The 12270-nt window shown below is 42.6% G+C and overlaps 1 non-coding gene across 1 annotated transcript; it reads left to right on the forward strand.

Annotated features, from left to right (window-relative positions):
• The first annotated feature begins 4300 nt into the window (after positions 1–4300).
• LOC133296603 (small nucleolar RNA R71) lies at positions 4301–4406 on the forward strand. The gene has a single exon (XR_009749528.1). It is a non-coding gene; the product is annotated as a small nucleolar RNA R71 (small nucleolar RNA).
• Positions 4407–12270: the final 7864 nt, after the last annotated feature.

Genomic DNA, 12270 nt, shown 5'->3' on the forward strand with positions numbered 1-12270 from the left:
CCAAACATAATCATGGCTAAAAATTCAATATTCAATAACAACATAAAATTTAAGAGAAAGGAAGAAGAACTTGATCCCAGGAATCCTCTATGAGCACCGTCGTCGTCTCTCTTCAGAAGAATAGGTCTGAATCCCCTAATTCTGTCATAAGGATCCTATTTATAACCTTGCTTCTTTCTTCCAAAATTACCCTTCGCGCAGCACGGTCAAATTTCCCGCAAACCGGCGCCAGTTGGCGCCGGTGTGGCGCTAGTTGGCGCCATAACTCTGTCAAATTCTTCATCAAGTTGGCGCTAGGTGGCTTGGAAGGTGGCGCCACTTTGATGTGTTTTGGCGCCACTTAGCATGGGTTTGGCGCTAAGTGGCGCCACTTCCCTGTGTCCATTTTTGCTTTCTTTTAGTTTAGCGCCGGTTGGCGCCATAGTGGCGCCACTTCCAAAGTACCGCTGTGAAATCCGAAAACTGGCGCGGGTGTGCGCCAGTGTGGTGCCGGTCCGCGCCATGTTGCTGGAATTTGTAGTGTGCTACACCCATATGGAATTGCGTTAACAGGCTTTTTATAATTTTCACTTCTTTTTCCTGTAAAAACACAACCAATAGGTGAGAAATATTATTGAAGAGAAAGAATCAATATAATTAGAAAATATATATTTAAATTGCTCTAGTATGACTCAATTCTTATCAATTTTAACACAGAAGATCACACTTGCCAAAGGAACATCAAACTATTCCCAGTTTTAAACGTTGTTGTCCCCAACAATGTACAAGACTTAATCCAGGAAACAATCAATTATTCCTACATGACATCACACAGACAATCAATAGCTCACTATGCTAAGCATGACTGAATCAATGCAAAGAACTCCTAATAATGCCTTCTATTCTCATAAAAATGTCAGAATCTGGCTTGAACACCCCTCACTAAGATAAACATATAACGCTCAGCACTCAAGTGTTTGGGGGAGTAACAATCACTCAATCCATCACAACAAAAACATTACCTTAAGCTTGATCATATTCTCAAAAATTCTTAAAAATGAAGAATCAAACACATGCATCAATTGATCAAAAGGACTTCACAGGTTGTAACTTGGCCGGGTTAATGGGTAGGAATATATGGACAGTAGCTCAAACAACAATGAGATTGAAAAACTGGTATTATTTCACTTTAACACATTCAACTCAATGGTTTTGCTCCACTCAGATTCCCACAGAATTTCGAGAATTAATTCCTATCAATCACCTTTTCTTTACATTCACCTTTTCTTTTTCTTTTTCTTTTTCTCCCTTTGTTTTAAGGGCACAGATGAAATTTTACCTCCCCTAATTACTTGACCTCTGTGGAGCTTACCTCAATTTCTTTGTTTTATTTTTCAACACATCAGTAATTCAATCTCAATTAAGGTAAGTCACATGGATATAGGCTAAGCCATCAATCAGGAATTATGAACAAAAAGGCTCAGGCTCAAAGGGGCTAGCAATGGAAAAATTCATACAGGTGGGTTATTTTGGCCAATAGCTAACAAGAACAAAATGCCTTTATCATATTAACCAATGCATGCATAATAGAGAAACAGAGCAAGTTCTAGAATGCTATCACAGTGAGGTCTCTCAGAATAAAATAAGTGTTTAAGCACAAAACCTCACCAGCTATGATGTCAAGCTAGACTTCCAAAAGAAACATCAGGCATCATTAATCATTCAATCACAAAATTCAGACAAACGAGCAATCATGAAGTCTACTCATGCCCATACAATATCATGCCAAAAGTTCTTACAAAACATGATGCCAAGAATTCAGTCAAGCACATTAACTAGATAAGCACATTTAAACCTGGGACTTGCTCAGAAAACATTTTCCAATTTTTTTTTTAAAGATAAAAATAAAGAGCACACAAAATACTACAAAAATAACTAAGAAAATTAAAAGAGTTAGAATATATCCCCTGATAGAAGAATTGTAGCAGTTCTAAGATGCAAGCCTACCATTCCCAGATTTAGAGAATTGTTGTCCTCAGCAATAATTAAACCATAAGAAAGAAGAAAAACCTGCACAATGGAACAAACAGTGGCATATAGGATAAACTATAATGCACATGTTAAAACATCAGAGAGAGATATACTAACACAAAGTAACTAAAAATACGAAACAGAAAAAAATAAACTAATATACAAAATCTCCGTCAGCAAGGAGATATAATCAACCCTCCATGTCATCCCCCTCAGCAGCGTGGGATGACTCAGCAAATGGAAGATCTGGTGGTACTGGATGTTTTGGTGTATGAGACCACCATTCCCAGATTTGTTCCAAACCATGAAGCCATGTTAAGAACTCTTTGAAGCATTGGTTTTTCTGAGAAATAGAGTCTCAGTGTCTTTTGTCAAACTTCAGCTCCTGGTGTCTCTTCCAGCTCGTATCAAAGAGTTTCACCACTTCCTTTCTCATTGCCTTCTTCTTTGTAAGATTACGCCTCCTTTGAGGCGTCCTCACCTCTTTGACATCATCTTTCAGAGTTTGAGGAAGATCCTTCAATTTCACTTTTGAGGTACCATCTTCTTTGTAATCATCTGTTTTTTCAAGAACTTCAAACACTACATTCTTTTTTTCCTTAGCAGGAACAATCTTATGCGCCTCAAGTTCTTCATCAAGCTCTTGACTAGAAGATTTTTCTTCCTTCCCCACTTGCTCGAGTCTAAAACAATCGCCTTTGCCAGAAGATTGTTTCATAGAGTCAAAGACATTGATGGTAATGGACTCATCATTCATCCTTAACTCTAGCTTCCCATTCTCAACGTCAATCATGGCACGAGATGTAGCTAAGAAAGGTCTACCCAGCAAAAGAGGCATCTCAGCTCCCCCTTCCATGTCCAGCACCACAAAATCAGCAGGGAAGATGAACTTGTCCACCTTCACAAGAACATCTTCTATTATTCCACTAGGCTTCCTTACAGACTTATCAGCAAATTGAAGAGATGCCAAAGTAGGCTTCAACTCGGTGATCCCCAAGGAATTACAAACAGAAAGGGGCATCAAATTAATGCTAGCCCGTAGATCACATAATGCCCTGCCAATTTTGGTGTTCCCAATTTCAATAGGAATATTAAAGCTCCCTGGATCATGACGCTTAGGAGGAAACTTCTTCGTAATGATAGCGCTACACTCCTCAGTGAGTGTCACCGTTTGGCATTCCTGCAGCTTGTGTTTTCTTGACAAAAGGTCCTTCATAAACTTGGCATAATTGGGCATATTAGCTAAGGCTTCAGCAAATGGAAGATTGATATGAAGCTTTTTGAATATATCAAGGAACCTGGCATACTGTTGCTTCTGAGCATCCTTCTTGAACCTTTCAGGATAGGGTGCCATGGCTCTCACATATTCAGGACTCGGCTCAAACTTCTTCTTTTCAACTGGCTTCTCCACTTCAGCAGGTTTTTCAATTTCTTTTTCTTTTTCGGGCTCAACTGCAGTATCTAGCTTCTTCTCAGCTTCCACATTTATGCTCGGCTTTTCTGGAGCTGCCACCACTTTGCCACTTCTAGTTGTGACAAACATACAATCTTCCTTGGGATTTATAATTGTGTTACTAGGGAAAGTGCCTGGAGTTCTATCAGCAACTTGCTTAGCCAGCTGTCCAATTTGATTCTCTAAATTCCTGATAGAAGCACTCATGTTTTTAGTATTGGCCCTAGTCTCTTCCATGAAGGCATTGGAGTGTTGAGCCATTTATCCAACTAACCTCTCCAAATCAGAAGGTTCTTTGTTTGGGATTGGTGGAGGCTGCAGGTAATTGTTAGAACTATAATCAAGACCACCTCCTTGACCTCTCCTCTGAAAATTGTTACTTCCAGAAGGAAAATTCTAATTTCTTGGAGTATTTTGTGGCGGAGGTCTTTGATCATACCAAACGCCATTCACTTGTACTTGTTGAGGTGAATTAGAAGGCATCAAAGGACATTCATTAGACTCATGATTGTCCTGGCAATATTCACACACAACAACAGCAGCTTTAGTCTGAACACTAGCAAGCTGCATCTTGTCAAGCCTTGATGTTAAGTTTGCTACCTGCTGAGATAACAAACTGTTTTCATCCAGCACCACATCATTACCTTCCAGTTGAAGGGTACCTCTCTTAGGCTTTGTTGACAACACTTGGTTTTCGTTGGCAGCCATCCTCTCAATCAGCTCAAGAGTCTCGTTTGCTCTCATAGTTTTAATAGTGCCTCCTGCTGCACCATTCAACACCATCCGAACCTCAGGTTTGCAACCATTGAAGAAGATTCTAACCGATTACCAACAATCACGTTATACTGAGGACACCTTCTCATCAAATCCTTGAACCGGTTCCATGCTTCACACATTGATTCACCCTCAGATTGAGTGAAATTGGTGATATCATTCACCATCTGGTTGTACTTCTCTATTGAGAAGAACTGAGCAAAGAACTTCTGTGATAAATCATCCCAGGTTGCAATGCTTGCTGCAGGCTGCCTCTCCAACCAACTAAGATCTTTTCCCTTAAGAGCAAAAGGGAACAGCCTCAACCGGATCGCATCGTTCGACACCTGAGGGTGTTTGGTTGAGTCACAGATCCTCAAGAATCTGTCAACGAATCGGTGAGGATCTTCACTCTCCTCTCCTCCAAACTGAGCTCTCTCCACCAATTGAATATGAGAGGACTTGAGCTCCCAATTGTTGGCAACATTTGGCTGAACAATGCTCGCATTGGGCCTGTTGAATAATGGAGTTAGAATGGTATCCATGAGCGGATTGTCCTCTTCATTGTTTGCTGCCATCTTGTGTGCTTCTTTAAACAAAATTTCAGTTTTTGTAATCTCCAAATTTAATGGAAATTCTGGCTCTTTACCACGCATACAACACAGAAAAGAGATTAGTAACACTGTTCAAGAATCACAGAGAAATCAAAAATAAAATAAAAATAAAAGAAAAATCCAATCTTAAAAATCAAAATTAATTGATATAAGAAACGCCAATCCCCGGCAACGACGCCAAAAACTTGATGCTCAACGGTAAGTGTACCGATCGCACAAGTAATATAATGATAAGTAAAGTATCGTCTCGACAGGGATTGGGTCGAATATCAATTAACTGTTCCTTTTAAGAATGGAAGAGTTCAAAGGTTGTGACAAATATTGTCGATTGGTTTGAAATTGAGAACTGAAATTAAAGACTTATTTTTGTAATTTTTGTTTAAGAGAAATAGACAATAAAAATAAGAACTGATTTTTCTAAATGTATGAAAAGCATTGTAGCTAGAGAGCACTCACCTTATGATTCCCACTTATTACTCTGGATTGATTTACAATATTCAATTATATAATTACTCAGATAAATTATTATCAGGAATTAATTAGTTAAATCTCAATCCCTTGGCAATTTAACCCTTTAACCTCAATTGGAATCCTACTCCCTTAGTAACCCCTCATGAGAATTAAGCAATGAACTCAATAATTTAAGCATCTGCAATTAAATATACATTTATTCCTAGCATGCATAGTAATTGTTATCTTACCTCATTTCAAGATGAAAACCCCAATATTCTTATCTAGGATTCTAACCCTCAAACTATCATCAACTATTAGATTGACTAAGTCTAACAAAGAAGATATAAAATACACACAAAGTAAAGATAAAGATAATAATATAAACGATAAACAATAAATCAATCCATCGTAACAAGGGTTCACATAGGGTTCGTGACCCTAACTACAATAAAGAGTAAACTAGCCAAATATAATCATGGCTAAAAATTCAATATTCAATAATAGCATAAAATTAAAGAGAAAGGAAGAAGAACTTGATCCCAGGAATCCTCTCTGAGCACCGCCGTCGTGTCTCTTCAGAAGAATAGGTCTGAATCCCCTAATTCTGTCATAAGGATCCTATTTATAACCTTGCTTCTTTCTTCCAAAATTACCCTTCGCGCAGCACGGTCAAATTTCCCGCAAACCGGCGCCAGTTGGCGCCGGTGTGGCGCTAGTTGGCACCATGACTCTGTCAAATTCTTCACCAAGTTGGCGCTAGGTGGCTTGGAAGGTGGCGCCACTTTGTTGTGTTTCGGCGCCACTTAGCATGGGTTTGGCGCTAAGTGGCGCCACTTCCCTGTGTCCATTTTTGCTTTCTTTTAGTTTGGCGCTGGTTGGCGCCACTTCCAAAGTACAGTTGTGAAATCCGCAAACTGGCGCGGGTGTGCGCCAGTGTGGTGCCGGTCCGCGCCATGTTGCTGGAATTTGTAGTGTGCTACACCCATCTGGAATTGCGCTAACAGAATTTTTATAATTTTTACTTCTTTTTCCCGTAAAAACACAACCAATAGGTGAGAAATATTATTGAAAAGAAAGAATCAATATAATTAGCAAATATATATTTAAATTGCTCTAGTATGACTCAATTCTTATCAATTTTAACACAGAAAATCACACTTGCGAGAGGCACATCAAACCGCTACATATTTGCGAAGCTGAGACACGTTAAACATGTCATGGATATTGGCCAAGTTCGGAGGCAAGGCAAGCCGGTAGGCAACAGGTCTTACTCTACCAAGTATCTGGTATGGCCAACTGAACCGCGGGCTCAAGTTCCTCACTCCAAGTTCCCGACCAACACCGGTGACAGGAGATAGTGTCACAAACACGTGCTCACCCTCACTGAACTCCAGTGGACGATGCCTCACATCGTAGTAAATCTTCTAGCGATTCTGCGCCTACTTCAGCTTTTCCCTGATCAACTGGATCTGCTGTGTAGTATCTTGGACAAAGTCCAAGCCAAACAACTCCTTATCTCCAACCTCAGATCAGCAGGTAGAAGTCTGACACCTCCTACCATACAATGCCTCGTAGGGTGCCATGCCCTGGCTAGCATGGAAGCTGTTGTTGTACGAAAATTCAACCAATGGCAGGTACCTATCCCATGCTGAACCCTACTCCAAAGTGCATGCCCTCAACATGTCCTCCAATGTCTGGATGGTCCGCTCAGTCCGTCTGTCAGCCTGAGGGTGATAGGCTGTACTCAGTCTCAATTGCATACCAAAAGCCTCTGCAGCGCCTCCCAGAACCGAGATGTGAAATTCGGGTCCCTATCACTAATGATACTCTCGGGCACTCCGTGAAGTCTCACAATCTCGCGAACATAAAGTCTAACCAACTGTTCAGTAGTGAAGCTCACCTTCACCGGAAGAAAGTGGGCAGACTTTGTCAATCTTTCCACATCTTTCCACAATGACCCAGATAGAGACATAACCAGCCTGAGTCTTCGGAAATCCCACCACGAAGTGCATGGAAATGCTATCCCATTTCCATTCCGGAATCTCAAGAGGTTGAAGCTTACCAGACAGCTGCTGGTGTTCTATCTTAACCTTCTGGAAAACTAAGCACTTGGACACAAAAACAACAATGTCCTTCTTCATGCCTGGCCACCAATAGTTCCTTTTCAAATCTTGGTACATCTTTGCAGCACCAAAGTGGACAGTAAACTAGCCCTTATGAGCCTCTGCAATCACTTCAACAGTCAACGGACCTCGAGGAACCACAATCCTCTTCTGAAAGGTCTGTTAAATAGTTCATCCTCATTCCAAGACACATCGTCTTGGTTCTTCACATAATCTAGGCACTCTCTCTGGACTTGTGCCTCTTTGAAATTTTCCATGAGCTCGTTCTCAACTTGCACGGTTTCCATTTCGAGAAGTGCACCCCTAAACAAGGAAGTCACCTTCAGATCTTGAAATTGCTCAATGATGTCATAATCACCCATGGTCAAACTGGATAGACTCACGGTTTTCCGGCTCAAAGCATCAGCTACCACATTGGCCTTTCCCGGATGGTACTTCAACTCAAAGTCGTAGTCCTTCAGATACTCCATCCATCTTCTCTATCTCATGTTCAGCTCTTTCTGATCGAACAAATACTTCAAGCTCTTGTGATCACTGAACACAGCAAACTTCATGCTATAAAGATGATGCCTCCAAATCTTGAAAGCAAACACAATAGCAACCAACTCCAAATCATGAGTCGGGTAGTTCTCCTCATGAGGCTTCAACTGCCTCGAAGCATAGGTAATCACTTTGCCAAACTGCATCAACACACAACCGAGCCCCTTTCCGGAAGCGTCAGTGTAAAGCTCAACTTCCTCAGCAGGACCAGGAAGGATCAACACAGGTGCAGTAGTCAGTCTCTCCTTTAACTACTAAGAACATTCCTCACACTCGTGAGTCCATACAAATGGAGTCTCCTTCCGGATAAGGCGAGTCATTGGCAGAACCAACATGGAGAATCCCTGGATGAACCTCCGGTAGTAACCTACCAAACCCAAAAAACTCCTCACTTCTGTTAACGTCTTGGGCCTCTCCCAATCAAGAACGACCTCAATCTTGTTCGGATCCACTGCAACTCCTTATGCAGAAATGACATGCCCAAGAAACTTCACAGATTTGAGCCAAAACTCACATTTGGAAAGCTTAGCATAAAGCCTTTTCTCCTTTAGCACTTGCAACACAATCCTCAAGTGCTCAACATGCTCCTCCTCCGTCTTGGAGTAAATCAACATGTCGTCAATGAAGACGATTACAAACTGGTCCAGGTACGGCTGGAAAATCCTGTTCATGTAATCCATGAACACTGCGAGTGCATTTGTGAGTCTAAAAGGAATCACCAAATACTCATAGTGACCGTATCTCGAACGAAACGCGGTCTTCGGGACATCCTCCGGCTTCACCCGAATCTGATGGTATCCGGACTAGAGATCAATTTTCGAGTACACACAAGCGCCCTTCAGCTGATCCAACAGATCATTAATACGCGGAAGAGGATACTTATTCTTGATTGTCACCTTGTTCAGCTGTCTGTAATCTGTGCACAATGGCATAGTCCCATCTTTCTTCTTCACGAAGATGACTGGTGCTCCCCATGGAGACACACTCGGTCGAATGAAGCCTTTCTTTGAAAGGTCCTCAATGTGTTTCTTCAACTCCGTCAACTCTGGTGGCGACATCCGATATGGAGCCAATAAAACGGGTCCCACACCAGGCAATAAGTCAATGGAGAAACTCTATCTCCCTCTGCAGCAGAAACTCATGAATGTCCTCAGGAAACACCTTGAGGAATTCCCTCACCACAGAAATGCCGACGATATCCTCCTATGACCCACTCACCAAACCTCCCAACATGACATAACCGAAAGCCCCTGCTCTCAAGGCTCTCCTAACCTGCAGTAATGAAATAAAAGGCGAGGAACTGGCTGTGGCATCACCCGGAGACATCACAACTCGCTTGGCACAACAATCAATCAATGCACAATTTCTGGACAACCAATCCATGCCCAGAATAATCTCCAAATTGGCCATCGGCAACCCTATCAGATCTACCGAGAATTCACGGTCATCCCACTAAAACGCTACATCGCAATGAACAGTGGTAGAATCACACATTTCTCCGGTGGCGGTGGTCACCCGCAACGGTGGAGAAAGCACAGACATAGGCAACTCAAGCCCCACAGCAATCAGGGTAGCAATAAAGGAATGCGTAGCCCCAGAGTCAAACAAGACATCAATAAACGATCCACCAATGGTAACAGTACCTCTGACAAGGTTCGGAGCTCGGTCCGACTGCTGCCGATCCAAAGTGTAAACTCGCCCCGTGGCAGGTGGCACAACAGGTGCCGCTGTAGGTGGAAGGGGAACCATCTGTATTGGAACTGCTCGAACTGCTGTAGCTCTCGCCGTTGACGACAGACAATCTCTGGAGTAGTGGCCCTCCTTGCCACACTGAAAGCATATCAACTGGCCCGGAGAACACGGCCCAAAATGAGTCTTCCCACACCCTGAGCATCTAGGAGCGGGAGATCTCGTTGTACTCCCCTGAGCAGAAGTCCTCTTAAACTGATTTGGCGAATGCCGAGCCGCCATCTGATTTCCCTTGCCTTTGCTCCCAAACTTCCTGTCCCTTCAGGAAGTGGAACTACTAGTTCCCTTCGTCTCAGCAATCTTGGTTCTCTTGGCCTTACTCGAGTTGTAGAAGTCCTCGATGTCCCGACAGTGCTGCACCAGTGTCCCGAAGTCTCTCGAAGTAGAACCGGCGAGGTAACTAGCATTATCCTCATTACGTCCCCTGCGGAACTTAGCAGCCAAGAAGATCGGAGTAGGCCTCTCCATCCAAAAGTGAGCGAACTTAACCAGCTCATTGAACTTGCCAGGTACTCGTCAACAGACAACGAGCCCTGTACCAACCTGTCGAATCCCCCCTGCTTCCTCTCCTGAGCATCATAAGGGAAGTACCGACCCAGAAAGCAATCCTCGAAGAATGGTCATGTCATAACATGACCCTGCATCTCAAAAGCATGTGAGGTGTTCATCCACCACTAATGAGCATCGCCCTCCAGCATATACGTAGCAAACATCAGTTTTTGCGGATCGGTACACTGCATAACCCGGAAGATCTTATCCAGCGCCTGTAGCCATCTAGCTGCAGCAATAGGATCATAAGACCCATCAAAAGAAGGTGGCTTATGCTTGCAAAAAGCATTAAGTCGGCGGTCGATCACATCACGATCCTCAGCAGGCTCCACATAGGGTTCCATCATCTCAGTGAGTTGATCAGTGCCCTCAACATGGCTCTGGCTCTCGTTCTGCAGACTAGGTGGAGGCGGTGGCGGTGGAGGCGGCGGCGGCGGGAACTGACCAACAGCAGGACCAGCTCTCATCTCCTCCAACATGACCCTCATCATGGTCATGTTCGCCAAACGGTTCGCCTCCAGAGCATCCTCCTTGGCCTTCTGGTTTGCCTCACGAGCGGCGTCCATCATTACCACATTGGCCAATCTAGCGGCCTCCTGAATCTCAGCTAATGCAGTCAAGATCGGGTCGGGTTGACCCTCGGCAGTCTCGCGAGTTCTCCTGGGTATTACCATGACTCTGCACAGTTACACAAATTATGAGTTGATCATGCCCACGCAATGTGATCACATATGCATTATCATAATAAAACTCAACGGAGCAAACACACAAGACAAGACACAACCAAGCATCCTAAGTTATTGCAATACATACAGGCTTTTCCCAAGAAAGTGCTCTGATACTATAAAATGTAACACCCCGTATATATCCGGTTTGTTATCATATCATCGTATTAAGCCACGCTTAATTTAAAAATGCAGAATATCTTTTTCTTTTCAATTATGACGTCATTATCATTAACAAGTTGAATTACTTAATTTATTTAATAAAACATCGCCTGTATGTAAATTGCAAAAGACAGCTAACTGAAATATCTCATAACATATATGTGAGTATCTAAGTCACGAATCTACAACACGTAGTCTAAACAATATCCTGATACATTATTAAGTACAACTAGAAACAACTAAGCATAAAGTCAAGTCAAAGTGGCATGGACAATCCCCATGCTCACCAAATAAGGCAACAAAGCCCCACAACAGTCTCAACGATAACATCATGAATCTAAAAGCATAAAAGGCAACAGTCAATATCCAGCATCCAACATAAGTAGCATAACAGTATATAATCAGCTAAGCTCCGGCCTCCTACCGCTTGAGGGCTCAACCCCCGCATTATCTGTACCTGAAATATGTGCCCCAAACGTGGGGTGAGATCTCTAACAAGAAATTTAAGTAAGACAAGGGGTCCTCAAGGATCTTCCACCCCAAGATCACTTACACGTGCAATATAAGTTCAAAAGCATTTAACAGTATAAGTTCCAAAACTATGCAGTGCAATAGATATTCATGCCATGTGTGTTTTAACTATTCTACTGGCCAGAGAAATGCAGGACGTACGTCTACAACCCCACAATAAGTACAAGGAACACCGTTTGCACCTCACCCACAGTCTCACCATCTTGTATGTCTCCACATACTCAGGCTTACCGTATAGGTGGAACACCACATATGCATATCATAAAGGCACTCGCATATAACATCTCAATAGCATTTATCAAAACAATACATGAAAACAACATCATTCATATAAACCATCCCCCATGGGACATGGTGGAACCAACAATGGCTAAACCGAGGACACGAAAGCTTACCTTGCAAGCTAACTATCCAATGCCAAGAGTCCACACTAGCTCAAAGCCCAAACATAGCAGAATCACAATCTGTTTCGGACCAACAATATATCAATAACCATGCTTAACAAGCATAAGACACAAAGACAACGTCTTTCCTTTATGTTTTACGTCTTTAGGCTTCTCACAAAGCCACAAGCCCTTAATCAATTAGATTCTGACTTATATTAATCG

Source organism: Gastrolobium bilobum, unplaced genomic scaffold (assembly GCF_033153095.1).
Source record: "Gastrolobium bilobum isolate Gb01-03AN ecotype WA unplaced genomic scaffold, APGP_CSIRO_Gbil_v1 utg13675, whole genome shotgun sequence".
NCBI classification, from domain to species: domain Eukaryota; kingdom Viridiplantae; phylum Streptophyta; class Magnoliopsida; order Fabales; family Fabaceae; genus Gastrolobium; species Gastrolobium bilobum.